The 18,732-nt window shown below is 36.9% G+C and overlaps 1 protein-coding gene across 1 annotated transcript in view; it reads right to left on the bottom strand.

Annotated features, from left to right (window-relative positions):
• LOC126694908 (disease resistance protein SUMM2-like) overlaps positions 1 to 18,732 on the bottom strand; it is a 67,051-nt gene that overhangs the window by 18,978 nt on the left and 29,341 nt on the right. The gene's annotated exons all lie outside the window — the stretch shown is intronic.

The following is an 18,732-nucleotide window of genomic DNA, read 5'->3' as shown; positions in this document are numbered from 1 at the left end:
TCCCCAGGTTTTTACGGTTTGGTTTCGTGGGTCATCATATCTTTGTGTTATTTATTTTTCCGTTACTTTGCATGATATGATTGTTTGATTCTGATAACCTAGATTTGGAATTTGGACTAAGTAAATAACTTGGCTAATTAACTAGGTTAATACAATTGTGTTTTAAAGGGTCTAAAAACATACATGTGGTATCAAAGCGGGTTGCTCTCTTGTTGTTGATCTTTTGATCACTGAGCTGATCCTTGACCCCTGTTGTCATGGATTTTTGGAAAATCTTTTTGCTTATCTATCAACTTGCTTATTTGTTGTCTGTGTCTCTTGTTGCTTTTGTTAAACCTTCCTTGAGTTTCTTTGTCTTATCACATGTGATAATAATTACTTGTGTTATACTGCTTTAACCGCCCTAAAGGCACGTGATTCTTGTCTTTGGTATTTGGATAGTGGTTGTTCCAGGCATATGACAGGAAACAAAGGATTATTCAAGGATCTTGTTGAAAGAAAGATTGTGTGTCTTGAGTATATCCCCACTGAACGACAGAATGCTGACATCTTCACTAAACCTCTTGATAGAAGTAAGTTTGAGACACTTCGTCAAGTAATTGGTGTGATTTTGTGTCCTTGATCTGTCTTGGCTTTCTTGGTCCTTGTGTTTCATTGCTATTCTTTGTGATCATTGTTCTTTGCTTTGTTGTTTTCTTTGTTTCTAGGATTTGCATTGCATAACATTCATGCATTTCATTCTAGGTTGTTTTTGGTTTTTTTTTTTCAAAATTAAATAAAGAAAAAAAGAAAAAGGAAGCAAATTGTGTTCTTTGCACTATTTTTCTTGGTTTTGAAAACAGGGTTGGTCAATTTATTTTCACATAACATGTCTTTTGTACTTTGTTTAGTTTTGATGAGCTTACTAATTCCACTTTACTAGTTGAAGCTTTGTAGTGCATGTTGTGTGGGAAAGATGTTTATGGTTTTGATCACTTTGTCTTGATCTTGAAGTCACATGTCTTTGACTATCGAACTTGAACCCTTTGAGAAAGGCATAAATAATCATCTAACCACTGTTCAATAGCCAATCATGAACACCTTAGTGCATATCGTAAGATTTTATGCTCGAGAAAGTGTAGCACATGCACAAAAAGATCATAAATGTAGCCTCGGTTTAAATGCTAAAATTGGTGTGTACATTATTGGACTTAAAGCTAAATCAAATAAATGTTAAAATTGGTATGTACATTATCCCGGCTATTTTAATAACTTTCTAAATAATTAAAATTTGTGTGTACAATATGAGGCAAAATCAAGAAACTTACATGATTCAGGCTTATGATCTAGGAGATGTGGGAGTTATATAATGTAACTCTTTTGGTGATAGTCTCTTTTAAATTCTGTGTGATGAATTTTGTAAACTTTGTGTTTAATTGCTATTCACATATCACCTCACATGTATCTCAAGCTTTTGCTAGTTGCATACACTACACAAGTTATTCTTTGTTAAACATTGTACATGTTATTGTATGTGTTTTGGGTCTGACCAACCGAGTTTGCAAATGCTTTGAGTTTTTGTGCAAAACAGATTTGATGCTTGTGTACTGATGGAAAATCCTTGAAAACCTTAATTTTGGGAAAACTGGGTTTAAAACTGTTGTTTTTAAAAAATATTTCATCTCATACTCATGCATTTTGTTCATCAATTTCAATGTTTTGAGGTGTCTCTAAACTGTGTTTTGTCTTTTTCAAAAAACTATGTTTTCTAAAAAACTTTGTTAGCCTATTGTAAGGTTGATTTTATTCAACTATCTAATTGGCTTTATTCCGTGCCAAATTTGCTTGTAATTCAGCATTTAGTAACCCTGTATTTAGGTAGGATTGTTGTAAGGGTTGTGAGTGAGATAGTGTGAAGATTGCTCAAGAGTGTGCAAGAAAACAGAGTGTCGCGGCTGGGACTCGCGGGTGGACTCGCGGCTTCAACCCGCCAGAAGATGCACACGTGCCAAGCATGCTGGAAGATGAACAGTCATGCTAGCTGGAGCACTACAGGACAAAACAGGACAACTGGCCATACGGTTAACTCGCGACTGGATCTCGCGACTTAGTCAAGCCGCGAGGTCAAGCCGCGAGCCACCCCTGTTTTGGAAAAACCTGACGTTTCGCATTCCTCTTCACTCCAGTATAAATACCCTTTTAACCCACGATTGAAAGAGAGCTTCCAGAGAGAATTTTGAGAGAGAAACCCTAAAGAAAAACCAGATTGTTTCACCCACAATCTCTACCTTAGAGTCTCATCAAATTCCCTCACTCTCTTCCTCTCCATTGTCAAATCCTTGAGAGGCATTATACCAAACCTGGTTCTCACCATTATCATCTCTGTGAGACAGACGTTTGGAGTTCTGGGAAGCAGTTAGGAAGGAGCCAATCTTCATTGGTTGATGCTACGGTGTAGTAGCGGAATCCGGAAAGCTAGAAAAGAAAAAGGTTCGGCGCAACCTCGTTGGAGCAAGAAGCTTGGAGGGCTTAGGTGCATTGGGTAGATTAGGCTTGGAGGGTCTATTGCTGTCCTTGTATCCCAACTGTATTTTCTAGTGGATTGATTACCGCTTGGAGGGCGGCGGAGAGGTTTTTCGCCGAGGTCTTCGGTTTCCTCTTCGATAACATATCTGGTGTTATCCCTGTGTTTGCATCTTCCTTCCTCTCTATCTCTGCCTTTACATTATCTGCTGTGGTTTATTTTGTTGTGGCTTAGATAGTTGTTTAATCAATTCTATATTATAGCATATGTTAAGTTTCCGCACACTAGTTGTTTGACATATTGCTTGGGTTGGTTAAGTTGGTTTTTGGGGGTCTAAACGTTCAAAAGTGTTTTTATACACGTTTTTGAACTCTCAATTGGTATCAGAGCGGGTACACATCTTTTTGGTTTCAGTACCATTGTGTGATCCTTGACTCCTTTTTTTTGAGATGGATAGGTCTCAATCCCTTAATGCACCTCCATATTTTGATGGAAGTAATTATGCATTTTGGAAGGTTCGTATGAGAGCCTTTTTATGCTCTATTGATGAATCCGTGTGGGATGCTGTTGAGATTGGTTGGGCCAAACCTGAGGCAGCCAAATCCACATGGGATAAGGCAGCACTTGCTGCATCTAATGCTAACAGTAAAGCACTAAATGCTATTTTCTGTGGTGTGTCTCCAGATGAATTTCACAGGATTTCTCACATTACTATTGCCAAAGATGCATGGGAGATTCTGGAAACAACTTATGAAGGCACGAAGAAGGTGAAAGATACCAAGTTACAAATGCTGACCACTCGGTTTGAGGAGCTCAAGATGAGTGAGGATGAGTCTTTCGACTCGTTCTATGGGAAGTTAAATGAAGTGGTTGTCAGTAAGTTTAACTTGGGGGAGAAGATGGAGGACTCTAAGATTGTAAGGAAGATCCTTCGATCATTGCCGGAAAGCTTCCGTGCTAAAGTGACAGCCATTGAAGAGAGCAAGGATCTTGACGACATCAAGGTACAGGAGCTGGTTGGATCTCTACAGACCTATGAGATGTCGCTGCCAAATCAACGGAAGGGTAAATCCCTTGCTCTAAAGACTGTTAATGAGAAGGTGGAAGATCAAGGCTCATCGGGAGAAGATATGGTGAACAAAGATGTAGCCTATCTTGTTAAAAATTTCAGAAAGTTTTTGAAATTCAAAAACAATGGAAAATTTGATGATAAGAGAAAATTCCAAAATTCTGGAAGGGAGAAGAGGGATTTCAACAGGAAAGATGGAAAAGAATCCCCATCCACACAAGGTGTCACTTGTTTTGAATGCAACGGGCATGGACACTTTAAGAGGGAATGTCCGAATTATTTGAAGTCGAAAGGCAAGGTGTATGCCACGACCCTGAGTGACTCAGATTCGTCTGACTCAGAATCTGAAGAAAGCTGTGATGGAGAAGGGAACTACTCAGCTTTCATGACTATTGCTCATGTTGAGTCTTCGGATGAATTGAATTTGCTTGTTCAAGACCTTGGAGAACATAGTGAGGATGACTCACTAGGAATTGTTGAAGAATCAGAAGCTAAAGAAGAAGAAAGCACAGCTACTCTTCAAGAAAATTACAACTCACTTTTGGAGAAATCTGGTGAATACACAAGGGTGGCCAAGGCTGCTGTGAGAAAGATGAAGAAGGCTGAGGAGGACTACAAAAGTCTCCTAATCCGGTATAGGGAGGCCAAATGCGAGATTGAAACTTTGAATGGTGAGCTCTCCGAAGCTTACACTAAAGTGAGATTTCTTGAAAGTGAGGTTATTCAAGCAAATGCAAAAATAGAGAGGGTCACCACCAAGAAGCTTGACGATGTTATATCTTCTCAAAAGAGCTTCTCAGACAAATCCGGACTGGGATTTACCGGAGGAGGTAATTCAACCGGAAATGTCACCAAAGAAGTGAAGTTTGTCAAAGCCAAAGATCCAGTTGTAGCTGACCCTACTGATGTGAAGCTCGAGGTGGAGGAGAAGAAGAATGTGGTGGACCAACGGATGATGAATCATCGTAATCAGTATGTGGGAAGGTCTGAGTCTCGTGCCAAGTCACGTCCACGACCACAAAGAGGTCCTAGAGGAATGTATGTGTGCCATTATTGCGGACTGCAAGGGCACACTCGACCAAATTGCCAAAAGCTGAGAGCAAAGAACAGTGCTACTCCTCAAAGGTCAGGAGGACCAAGAATTGATAGGAGAACTTGGGCAGGGGATCAACCTAGAGAGCAAAATGGAGATCCCGGAATGATGGACGTGATGAAGATGATTGGTGCATTCACCAACTGCTTGGAAAGCTTCTCACGAAGGTTTGAAAGCCCTAACTCCCGTACCCAATCCTTTAAGGAAATCACCCCAAACGCAAGTGACGTGTGGGTGAAAAGGGGTACTCATGCATAAGCATTACAACATGTCCATGCATTAATACTTCCTATGCTTTGTGACTATGTTTGTTTGGTATGCTTGTTGTTTTTGATTTTGGTTGTTTGTTTGTGAATATTTCTTAATTGTGTTTTATCAATCTTTTTGTTTCTTGAGTCAAAAATCCAAAAATTACATAAAAATTTGAAAATCAAAAAGCTTGATTGACTTTGTTGAGTTTTTGTCTTAAAACTCGTTTTGCCTTGTACCTTTGTGCTAATGGCTTTGTGCATTTTCGAGCATTGCTTGTTTTCATGCACTCATATCACTTGGGAAAAATCTGGAAATCTATGTGATTGTTGTAAATAGATCTTCAAGCTTGTCATGAATGATTAGTGAATGGTTATGTTGATCTTGAAACATGCATAGACTTGTGTCTATATCTCTTCCCACTTTTTATTTTTTTTTGCTAAAAAGAGCTCACCAAATGTAAATCTCCAAATGAAAAGAGATATTGAGCTGCAAAAGCTTGTCGCACATTCTAGTATTTGACTAGGAAAAAGGGTAAGCGACCTTATATTAAAAGTGAAATTTCTTTCAAAAAGGCCAAAGGCCTGTTCTTCAAAAGAGAAATGTTATATATCCCTCTTACAATGAGAGATGATTGCCTCAAAAGATAAAATGTTAAGGCTGAAAGTGGAGTCAAATGAAAAACTCCAAGTTATGATTATCAAGTTATGTGGGAGGTCATATATTCATATTTCTATAATTGAGATTGGTCACATGATCTAGTGCTAATTGTGTATGCCTTGGTTGAATTGATCATTGAAGCTTCACATTAGACAAAGGACTATCTCATTGTTGATATCCACACACAACACACAAGTTTATGTTCAATAAATGCCTTATTCATTTGTGTGATTGTACTTGATAAAATGTGTTTTCACATGCTCAATCTTTGTTAATTCAAGCACAAAAAGATTTTTGAGTATTTTAGGTGTTTTTGGAAAGTGTTTTGTTGGAAAAATCTGAAAATTTCAAAAATACAGTTTTGCCCTGTTTTGGCGGCTCAGTCGCGGGTATGCCAAGTCGCGAGCCTCAGTCGCATCTTCGCTGGTCATGTTTGGCGACTTGTTCGCGAGTGGAAGGTCCAGTCGCGAGGATCACTCAGAGATTTTCGCGGCTCAGCTCGCGACTCACTCGCGGGTAGACCTTCCAGTCGCGAAAAACACTTAGAAAAATTTTTCAAAATTTTGTTCTTATGTGCTTTGGCGGCTTGAGCTGGCGACTGTGTGGCGACTTAATCCAGTCGCGAAAATCGCGTGTTTTGTAGAAACAAGAGCAGTTTTTAAACCTCTTTCAGTTTTCCCTCGAACTTTTGTAACTGTTCATCTTCTCTTAAAACTGTTGTTTTCTCCCAAAACTCTTCGTGAATCTATTTTTCAAACCCTTTTGGTGCTTCGTTTCTTCTCCAAATCATCAAGAAAAGGTATGGGTTTTGCTTTCTCAATCTCAGTTTCTTTTTCCTGCATATTTCTGTTACTGTTTGGACTGGTATTGTGTTCGTTATTCTTATCTCTATGTGTATTGGGTATGGAGTGTCCTGTTTTGATATTGTTCTCACCTGTTTTCATGCTGAGCAGTCACAATGTGTATTTCATTGTTCTGTTTTTTTTTGCCTCTTATTGAATCTGAGAATCTTTTCTGAAATGGGTTTGGTGTTTATCTGTCTTACTCATTACACTTGCCTGAATATTGATGTTGGTGTTTGTTTTTGGTCACTGAGTGGTTTTGATATCATAATGTATGTCTCTCATCCACGTGCTCCCGTGTGGATGTTTGGTTTCTTCATGATCGAAATATTCTCCCTATGTTCATTCCTCTGATGAAGTGTTTTATGCTATCAGCTCAAAATGTTCAAATGCTGTTTCTAATTGCATATCATGGTCATGTTAACCTGACTCAATGACAGTTGTGGTGTCTTTCTTTGTCTTGGTGCACTTTTACCAAGTTTGTTGCTCGTATTAGTTTGTACTTCTGTGTTTTGTTGGAAGGTTTGGTTGGGTCTGCACTATATTAAGTCTGGTTTTCATATTGAAATACTGTTTATACTGAATCTTGTTGACAATTTTTTGTGGGGTATTGTTGCTTGGTTCTTTTTTGTTGGCCTGTTCTCTTGCAGATGTCTCGTCGATCTTCCAGGGGTAAAGACACTGTTGCTGACGAACCAGCAACCCCAGTTGCTAAAAGGACTCGTCTATCATCTCAAGCATCTCAAGATCCCAATGAGGATAGATTCAGAGTTCCCCTGAACTCACACGCCTACTCAAATGTGTTTGACAAGTCAACAACTATAGTGGAGCGGGTAGTAGAGTTCAACACCTTAGGGACTACATTCATCCCTTGAATCTTTGAGAAACGAGACTGGGCAAACTTGTTCGGAAACTTTGATGATCCAATGGATGAGCTGGTCAAAGAATGCTTCTCCAATGCATCTGATCTTGGACCTGTCCTCGTTTTCTGGGTCAGAGGAACAGAGTTTAGTGTTACCCCAGACTCCATCGCAGATCTTCTCGGCATCACCAGATCTCAGAATGTGAATTTAACTCCCTATGATGAACGAAATCCAGAGGTTGGGGAAATTATACAAATCCTAGGACACGATCATGAGGTGTCTAGTGCAGGAACTTCCATCAGCACCGCAAAGTTTGCACCTGAGTTGACCACACTGAAGTTGATCATGTTCACCAATCTCTACCCACTGTCCAACACTACATTCATCAATCTTGGGAGAGCTATATTTCTGTGTGATCTCATTACCGGAGCCCCCATTGATATATGTGCTCACATCTACTACAACTTGAGGAAGACCGCTTGTCGATCTAAAGCTCGAGGAATCATTCCATTTTGCAGTCTCGTCATGAAACTCATCCTTAGTGCTGGCATTACTCCTCCTGCAGATGGTAAAATGTTGACTCGTCAACGTCCCATTTCTTTGCTCACTCTTCAAGCGAGCAGAAGTCACTCCTCCAAATCACCAAGAAGTGCTCACATCTCTCCGGTTCCTTCATTTGCCCCTGACTCAGAGACACCTGCACATACCACATCTGCATCTCGTGATGTTCCTGAAGCTTCATCGGCTGGTGTTCCGCAAGCACAAACTGCTTCTCATACTGACAGAGTTGGCAATGTTCTTGAGCATATTCAGAAACGTGTTGATGAGCTTGTGGCACTTCTCTACTCCACAAACAACCATGTCCAAATGCGACTCGAGACTATGGAGAATCAGCTAGATGAGATTCAACGAAAGTTGGACGAGAGTCTTTAGCTATTCGTGACAAAAAGGGGGAGAGCATTCAGTAAGGGGGAGAAAAGTTTAAAGGGAAGTGTGCATAGTGATAGGGGGAGTACACACATACTTTTGTTTTTCGTCTTATCTTCTAATATCTTCTAAACTTATGGTTCTTTTGGTTTTGATACACTGTGTTTTGGTGTATAACTGTTTCTAACTCTCTTCATATACTCTTGGATAAACTTTTATATATGTTTGATGATGTTATTCAGGTATTTGTTGGTTTGTACCCATATGCTTATGTAAGCTTTTAGGGTTATTGTTTTATGCATAGTTTGTAGGCTTTATGGTATGTACCATGCTTAAGTGCAGCCTTTATGCTATGTTGAAATCAGTACTTTAATCTAAATGTTCTGCATTGTGATTGTTGTACTGTCACTCTTGTGCCCTTGTAGGATTGTTCCTAGATGCATATGCCTTGTGTGCTATGCATTGGTTGAGTGTTGAACATACAAGTGTCTTGCCTTGTGCTTGTTAACTTGTATGTCCTTGTGTTCATTCCAAGTGTGAATGAACACTGTGATCACTACCTTGTGGTGTTCACTTGGTTGATCAAGCCATGGTTTTTTATTAACTCCATCTTTGCTTGATCTCATATTGCCTGTTTCATATGCATTTATAATTTTCTGCTTACAATGATCATGGTGTATTGTTGTGTTTCAGGAGTTTATGTTCATATGATTCAAGTGCTTCACAGCTTCTAGAGTTAGGTGTGAGTGAGTTTTGTTCAACTGTTCCCAACTCACATGTTAAGTCTAGAGTCTGTTTTAGGGTTTTGTCACGGAATAGCCAAAGGGGGAGATTGTAAGGTTGATTTTATTCAACCATCTAATTGGCTTTATTCCGTGCCAAATTTGCTTGTAATTCAGCATTTAGTAACCCTGTAATTAGGTGGGATTGTTGTAAGGGTTGTGAGGGAGATAGTGTGAAGATTGCTCAAGAGTGTGCAAGAAAACAGAGTGTCGCGGCTGGGACTCGCGGGTGGACTCGCGGCTTCAACCCGCCAGAAGATGCACACGTGCCAAGCATGCTGGAAGATGAACAGTCATGCTAGCTGGAGCACTACAGGACAAAACAGGACAACTGGCCATACGGTTAACTCGCGACTGGATCTCGCGACTTAGTCAAGCTGCGAGGTCAAGCCGCGAGCCACCCCTGTTTTGGAAAAACCTGACGTTTCGCATTCCTCTTCACTCCAGTATAAATACCCTTTTAACCCACGATTGAAAGAGAGCTTCCAGAGAGAATTTTGAGAGAGAAACCCTAAAGAAAAACCAGATTGTTTCACCCACAATCTCTACCTTAGAGTCTCATCAAATTCCCTCACTCTCTTCCTCTCCATTGTCAAATCCTTAAGAGGCATTATACCAAACCTGGTTCTCACCATTATCATCTCTGTGAGACAGACGTTTGGAGTTCTGGGAAGCAGTTAGGAAGGAGCCAATCTTCATTGGTTGATGCTACGGTGTAGTAGCGGAATCCGGAAAGCTAGAAAAGAAAAAGGTTCGGCGCAACCTCGTTGGAGCAAGAAGCTTGGAGGGCTTAGGTGCATTGGGTAGATTAGGCTTGAAGGGTCTATTGCTGTCCTTGTATCCCAACTGTATTTTCTAGTGGATTGATTACCGCTTGGAGGGCGGCGGAGAGGTTTTTCGCCGAGGTCTTCGGTTTCCTCTTCGATAACATATCTGGTGTTATCCCTGTGTTTGCATCTTCCTTCCTCTCTATCTCTGCCTTTACATTATCTGCTGTGGTTTATTTTGTTGTGGCTTAGATAGTTGTTTAATCAATTCTATATTATAGCATATGTTAAGTTTCCGCACACTAGTTGTTTGACATATTGCTTGGGTTGGTTAAGTTGGTTTTTGGGGGTCTAAACGTTCAAAAGTGTTTTTATACACGTTTTTGAACTCTCACCTATGTCTGTTTCGATTGATCAAGTCCGTTCTTCGATCAATCAAAATTGTTTTCAAAAATTTAGGGGAGCCTCTGTCTATTTCGATCAATCAAAACTGATTTTTGATCAATCGAAAATCGTGAATCAGGTTTTTTAAAAAAAAACTGAGTTTGACTTGTTCAAACTCACTTTTCAAAAGTTTTTCAAACTTTTCTCTCTCTCTCTCTCTCTCTCTCTCTCTCTCTCTCCGTTTTGGACAAGGCTCATCATCAATTTTTTGTCATTTTCCTCCGATCTTTTTGCAAGGTTTTTCTCTCTCTAAGCTGGTAAGTCCATTATACTCTTCCTTTTGCATTTTATTTCATGTTTTCATGCATTTATTCATGCATTTCATTGGGATTTTCGGAACCATTCAAATTTGGGTTTTTGTTGATTCAAGCCACTTTTTCTGAAATTGATCATTGGGTTTTGTTTCTATAATGTTATAAACATGATCTATGATGTTTAATTTGATCAATTTGGTGTTTTGTGAGAAATTGAAAATTCTAGGGCTTGTATTTATCCGAATTGGGGATTTTGTTCAATTAGGTCCAAATTGATAAAATTGGCTTGTTGAATTGATGTATTTGATCATTATAAACTGTGTTCTATCTTGTGTGATGATCAATTGATCAATTTTTTCAAATTGAACAAGTGGTTCTGTATAATTTTTTGGGGTTTTTGTTAGAAACTATATGCTCAAGCCAATGTTGTGAATTTGAACTTAATTTCACTGCATTAGAGCATGCATCATGACATTTACCTGTTCATGCATCATATAGATTTTTGTTCTATATTTGTTTTGTGCTAATTTGCAGTCTGCCCTTCGTTTTTTCTTTTGTTTTGCTTTGTGTCTTTGTCCTTATCCTAGCACCATGCCTAGGAAGACTAGAGCCCATAGGACACCCTTCACTTCCTCTGAGTCTCCCTCTAGGAGTGAGTTGTTTAGGAATGACAAAAGCAGAGAGGTTTATGAGAAACTGAACTGTAAGAGAAAGATTTGGGCTGAGCATTCTGTTTGGTTAGATGAGGTTGATCCTGCCATTAGGGCAAACTTTGAGAGTAGAGGTTGGCTGTCTTTGTTAGAGGTAGATCATCCACCACCGACAGCCCTGATTAGAGAGTTCTTCTCTAATCTCTCTTGCCACATCTATGATTCCAGCACCCTTGTTAGGAGTTGGATATGAGGTGTTGAGTTCACCATTACCCCTAGGATAGTGGCTGAAGCTCTTGGGGTTCCGGTCGTTAGGGAGCCTGTCTATCCTTATGAGAAGTCTCCACCCCTTGATGACGTTATGTCATACATCACTGAGTCTTCTATCTAGTGGGGTTCTGATCCTTGGATCACGTTTGCTGAGCTTACTGAGACTACCTATCTCTTCTTTAAGATAGCGTGTCATTCTTTGTGGCCTATTTCTCATCTTCACACCATCCCTCTTGAGCGATGTGTCTTTTTGTACGCCTTTGTTTATGATGCGTCTATTAGTTTTCCTCATCTGTTTCTTCGTTCTTTGAACGAAGTTCATAGGAGTTCTACCGTAGCTCATGCCCTTATCCATCCTATTTTCATTTATAGGATTTTGTTGTTTCTCGGTTTAGTTGATTTTCCTGCTGGTGAGCCCATTCATGTTATAGCCCCCATAGGTGCCACCTTCCTTAGGCAGAGGGCAGCTCACTTAAGAGTTGGCTCTTCGCGTCCTAGAGGTGAGTCTTCTGGTGCTGTACCCCCACCTCCCATTGGCATAGTTTCGACGATCCTCACCACCACCTCCTTTTGATGATGGATTTTGATTGCCCTTTGGCATTTCGTCACAAAAAGAGGGAGTACATTTAGGGTTTTGAGACACTTGTAAAGTGTTTTTTTTTTTTTTTTTTTTTTTTTTTTTTTTTTTTTGTTTTCAAGGGGAGAGTTTTTTATTGGAGCTTGTGGAGATTAGATTGTATCTAGGTGCTTCACTTTGTATTTACCTTTTTAGATCTTGATGTATTTTTTGTTGGGTTATTCATGATAGGGGGAGATACATTTATTTTTTCATATGTTTTCTTGTTTCACTGCTTATTGATTTATATTTATGAGTTATTCATTGATATATGTCTTTATTTTGTGTTGAGTGAAATCAAGAATTTATTTTCTTTACTTGTATTTTCCACACATGCGGTTATGCGTTTTGTTTAGTGTTTCAGGAAATATACAGGTTGATTCAATTGAGCTGCTGTCTACACTTGCAACTGATGGATAGTAGTTAGAATTGGATTTGTGATAATGAGCATTTTTTTGTAAAGGGCTTTTCTTTGTAAACTTTGAGCTTTTAGTTGTGTTTTGTTACGGATTGCCAAAGGGAGAGTTTGTTAGGTTCTAAAAACTTAGGAACTAATGTATTTAGAACTCTAATGTGTATTGTTGGCAAACCATGATCAAAACAAGTTGCTCAGTCTTGTTTAGACTTGCTCAAAGTTGTATCTTTTATGTAAAGTTGGATTCATGCTGATGCAGATTTAATACAACATTTCGGCCTGGTTCGATCGATCGAAGTTTAGGCTCGATCAATCGAAAATCGTGTAGAATGTGTTTTTCTGCAGAATTTCAACTCAGCCCTAGTTCATTAAAACGTTTAGGGTTTTATGTTTTTACCCTAGGTATATAAGGCAAATCCTAGCCACGTTTTAGAAGTTGCTCATATTGCTGTTTGTGTAAATCTCTTGTGAGATCTGTGAGGAGCTTTCCTTTACACAAGCTTAGGGTTATCAAGAGGAGATTCATTCAAGAACTTGATGATCATTCAGTTGCTGCCATAGAAGCTTAAAGAAACACAAGCGGGTGTGCTTGTACTTGCTGGAGAATCCAAGAAAGAAGGAGTCCGTGGTCTCGGAGCTTGCACATGGTCGTGTCAGTAAGTTTCTACTGGTGGGTAGCAATAGGATGTTAGCGGTCTAAGTCCTATTGTAAAACTTCAATTCTTTCATAGTGGATTCAGGTTTACCTTGAGGATAGCTAGGTTAAATCCTCCCTAGGTTTTTATTGGTTTGGTTTCCTAGGTCATCATATCTTTGTGTTATTTATTTTTCCGTTGCTTTGCATGATATGATTGTTTCATTGTGATAATCTAGATTTGGAATTTGGACTAAGTAAATAACTTGGCTAATTAACTAGGTTAATCCAATTGTGTTTTAAGGGGTCTAAAAACATACAAACAAGATCTGAACCAATTTTCTACATTGTCCAAGGGTGAGAAACTGAGAATGTTTGCTTATTATTCCAAAATTCCAATTGTTAGGTTAAGAGTTTCATGCCAATTGCCACAATAAGCACTAGTGAAGCTTTTTTCTGAAACTACTAAATATTTAAATAATTATTTCATGCACATGACATATCACCCCGGCATAAATATTTACCATCATGCTACTGAAACTCAGTTTTGAACTTTTGAAAACACAATTTTTCTATTCTCGGTTTCCATCACTCTCACTCAAAACTTTTGAGTTTTGAGTGATGGAAAGTGGAAACAACACTAGGAAACCAAGCCAAACACACTTTTTTTGTGGGTCCCACGAAATTTGGATGATGAGTGATGGAAACTGAGTTATATAACTTAGTTTCCATGTAATCTAAACAACCTCTTAAATTGAATGATGGTTTCATGCAGTAAATAAGTTGTGTTCTGTACATATTTTGTTTAGCTACTGCATTCTTCTTGGATGAAGTAGTCTTTTTAATAAAATCTTTCTTACTTATTAGAAAAAAAAAAAAAGATTTTAATTTGGGGAAATACTTGATCTTCTCTTGATTTGACATACTTTTTGCAGAGACCATAATTCCATTTGATCTGATCAAATTTGGTTTTTTTTTTGGTTGCAGAATCACAGATTTGGGATTCATCCATCCCTATTCCCTGGGAACACTTGGTCTAGACCTCATGGTTAGTGTACAGAAGCAATGCACGCTTTTGGCATGCTGATGTTCAGTGGTTGTGAATATCTTTCATACCTATTCCTAATTGACATGCTCTGTATGTATGATTTGATAATCTGTGGGAAAAAAAAATATGCTGATGATACAAGCTTCTTTAATCATCAATTTTTCTTTACTTCTTTGCATCATGTTTTCAATTCTTTTGGGTTAATTTGTTGAGAAGTTTTTTGGTCATCTACCAGTATCTCTGTTATTCCTGTGTATTCATCATGAAATTATTCGTGATTATAAATGGTATTATCCTTATATTTATATCCATTCATTTTTTTTTTCTTGTTTTGTCCTAATTTATGATTCTAATTGATTCAAATTTGGTTTCATCACAACTTGAATGCTGTATAATCACTCTCAAAATAATTGGTGCAACCTATATTAAATTGACTTGAGACCGAGAATATCAATCTCCACTAGAGGTCCCTTTTAACTGTTTATTTGGTATATTAAACTTGATTTAAGCTCTATAATTTACCTCCTTTCCCTTTTGAATAAATAAGCTCAATGATGGTTCCTAAATGTCTTAATTTTTGACCTAGTAGTTGGAATTTTAAAAGTAAGTCCCAAACCTTCATTTTGTTTACAAAGTGTTTCCATCCACTACCAATTCTACCATCCATACTGTGGCTTAACTTAAGTTGGACTTTTATCTCGCTAACATTAGGCCCTTCAATACCCAGACCATGGGACTCATGAACTTGTGTGACATACAGCATTTGCAGTGGTCCAAGCTGAAATCCAAGCACAACCCAACAACTAAAGTTATTACAAAAACCAATGCATTGGAACGATCCTTCTCTTATGGATTTTTTTTATTTTTATTTTTAAATTACCACCTAATTTTTGTGGGATCGTTTTGCTTGATTGATGTTTACATTAAACGAGTTTGGGATTTTAAGGAGGACTCGAGCAAAATAAAGTATGGATCTAAGATGTCATCAGATTAAATTGAGTGCATGTGTGTGTTTGAATAGACCTATAAATCGGACTGCCCCACTTGGAAAAAAAAATAGTAAGAACATTGGCAATAGAAATCTTTTAGTCTGCCTCATTCTTTACTTGTACTCAATTTTGACCCAGCCCAACCATCTCTATATGTCAAATCTCTATTATAAAATTTAAAGATTTAATTTTATAGTAGCCCATTTCATATGCTAAAGTTATATTAAATTTTCTATATTAATAGGAGAAATAGTAATGACATTTCTTATCAATTTGATGTGCAATTTTGAAGTATAAATATTTTTAATATCAGATCTACATTTTTAAGTTTATTATAGATTTTTTCCTAATTATCTACATATATATATAAAACCGAAGCCTCTGCTGGCACCACAATTTTCCTCGTCAGCACAATATTTAAAAAATAAAAATAAAAACATTATAACTCCTTAAAACCCTAGCAACCTTACCCCTCTCTCAAGTTAAGAAATATAAAGCCACGGTTTCTGCAAACTCTCTCTCTCCAAACGTAAATATCAAATTCCACCCCTTTAGTTTCTCTTTATATGTTTGAGGCTTCTATAGAGTTATAGTGAGTTATGTTCATTTTGTTTTTTGTGTGTGTGTGTATAGATGGTCATAATACTCCAGTATTACAAGAGAAGTTTGTGTTTTCGTTAATTGAAGGCCTTAGAGAGATAAGTGTTGCAGTTTGGAATAGCAATACAGAAGACGGTTTCATTGGCAGCGGAAAGTAATTATTTTGTCTCATATTTTTGTTTTTTGAATTGATTTTGTGTGCTTTTTAGACCCTTTTGGATCAATTTTGTAAATTGGGTGTTTTTTTTTTTTTTTTGATAGGGTCCAATTGGGGAAGGTTCATTCAAAGGGTTAAGACGACCGCACTTGGTGTCTGTATACAAATAGTGGGGGTAAGTGCTATTAATTACTAACCCTTTTAAGCGTATAATCTGTTACTAACCCTTTTAAAGTATAGCATGAAAGATAATGGAATTAATTGTTGTAATTTTTATTTTCTTTCCATGTTTTGAATTTCCTCTATATTATTATTACAATTGAGCAAAGATTGAGAAAGTAACATTACTACTCTAATTTGAAGTTTAATGCATCCTTCTCAAGTCATGGTCTTTATTTATATATTTGCAGTTTATATTTCTAATCGTTGATGAGAAATTAAGACTCAGTTGCACAATATGTGTAAATTCTTCAGAAGGCTACTTTAAATAGTAAGTTAATGTGTCTTTTACATTTGGGTATTGGTTAGAATTATTTTCCAATGATTGTACCAATAAAAGTGAATGTGTATAAATTTTGTTTAAATATCCCGTGCATCTCGCACGGGTTAGCGACTAATTTATTTTATTATTAAAGCTTTATACAGTTAGTTATACTTTTAGGTGATTTAACATTTTATTTGTTTCATTTATAACAACTGTACACATTTCTTTCTTCTTTTGTGGTATTATCATACTAGTAGACTTATAGAATTAAAAATTATTATAAACTTAAGTATTATGTATTATTCAACTTTTATTTTATACTATTTTCATTTGTATAGAAAGAAATAAATTAAAAAAAATTCCAACGGTGTGCATATAATTTATTTGTACGTGAAAAAAAATTGAAACTATAAAAAACGAAAGTGAAAAAGATCCTTGGAAGGTACAATTAATCTTGACCCTAATCAACAAGAACTTTGGGAAGCTGAATTTGAATTTTTAAGGCTCGTTTGGTAGTGTTGTTTTAGTAACATTGTTTGTATTTTTTGAAAATATGTGTGAGTGAAAAAGTGTGTAAAAATACGTGTAATGTTACTTAAAAATTGAAAATTGTTGATCAAAGACACTTACTAAACAGCCCTAAGTCTGTTCGATTTCTTTTTCTTTTTTAACTTAATATTTTTATCAAAAAGAAAACTTCTGTGGGGGTTTGATTTTTATCTTTTTCGTGAGTGGGAATATAATAATAAAAAAAAAATCTTTACTTTGGTGAGTGGTGGTAATAAAGTCATTCCAGACACGTTCTTTAATAAGACTTTACTTAAGCATGAAGCGTTAGATCATAGCCTTTTAGTTCACATTCTGCGTTTAGAGAAAGAGAGATAAGAACTTCTCTAGCGGATTAAATAAATTTTTGTATTATTTGGAGAATGAATAATGATTTTTATCTTTTATCTATCTACTTTTTCAAATACACTTTCCAACAGATTATCTTTCTCATTTTCTATCTCATTTAAATATTATTTCTTTATTAATTATTTATTCTTTTTTTAACAACTACACATCTTATAACATTTTTTTATTCAATACCTTATTATTATAATAGAAAAAATATTTGAAGAATGAACAGTAGCCCATCAGACTTGATGAGCTACTATTCATGAGCCAAAAAAAATTTCAGGTATAGAGAGTCTGTTGGAGATTTATTTTGTAGGTTTACTCTCTACAAAAGAGAGGATTTTGTATTTAGAGAATCTATTGGAGATGCTCATATGGGGACATGGGATTATAAGGGGCCGTTTGGTAATGTTATTCTAGTAACGTTATTTGTATTTTTTTTAAATACATGTAGGTAAAAAAATGTGTAAAAATATATATAATATTATTTAAAAACTGAAAAATATTGATTAAAATCACGTACCAAACCGCCCAAAGTCTCTTCAATTTCTTTTTCTTTTTTAACTTAATATTTTTATCAAAAAGAAAACTTCTGTGGGGTTTTATTTTTATCTCTTTCGTGAGTGGAAATATAATAATAATAATAAATCTTTACTTTGGCGAGTGGTGGTAATAAAGTCATTCCAGACTTGTTCTTTAATAAGACTTCACTTTAGCATGATGCGTTAGATCATAGCCTTTTAGTTCTTTTTTTTTTTTGAGCCCAGCCTTTTAGTTCATATTCTGCGTTTAGAGAAATTGATAATATGGGGATATGGGACTATAAGTCTATTCGATTTCTTTTTCTTTTGTAACTTAATATTTTGGCAAAAATGTAAAACTGACCTTCTAACTTTCAGCTCTTTTCATTTGAATCCTCTAACTTTCAGTTTTGTCATTTTAGTAATTTAACTTTCAATTATTGTCAATTCGGTACTCCGTTAGACTTTAGTTATCTACTGCCGTTAAGTGAGTCAAAACGACTCGGGCTATCCCGTCCGAGGACATCTGGCGCCCTGCTCGAGGGTGTAATATAGCCATAAAAGCCCCCATTTTTCTTTTTCTTTTTCTTTCTAAAAAAAAAAGTGAGTCAAAACGACCTCGTTTTGGCTCTCTTTTTTTTGTAATTAAAAAAAATTAAGAAAACTGTTATTAAAAAAAAAAAAAAAAAAAAACATCCTTGCCACCGCTGGCCTCCACCTCTCCACCTCTCTCTCTTCGTCACTCACTCCACCAAAACCTGAAACCCAAAGGCTCATATCCCCTCCCCACTCTTCCACCCTCACTTTCCCTCTCCCTTTCCCGCACCCCTAGAACCATAAACCTCTCAACCAAACGCTACTCCTTTCTCCCCCTCCAAAACGACGTCTTCAAACTTGAAGAAGAACTCATCATCGGCGACTGTGTCGTATTCGAAGAAGGCGTATTCGACGACCTATATCTCCAAAATGACATTGAAGAAGAACCCCAAACTCCCAAA

The sequence above is a fragment of the Quercus robur genome, chromosome 8 (assembly GCF_932294415.1).
Source record: "Quercus robur chromosome 8, dhQueRobu3.1, whole genome shotgun sequence".
In the NCBI taxonomy this organism is placed as follows: Eukaryota; Viridiplantae; Streptophyta; class Magnoliopsida; order Fagales; family Fagaceae; genus Quercus; species Quercus robur.
This window is presented reverse-complemented; position numbering and strand designations above follow the sequence as displayed.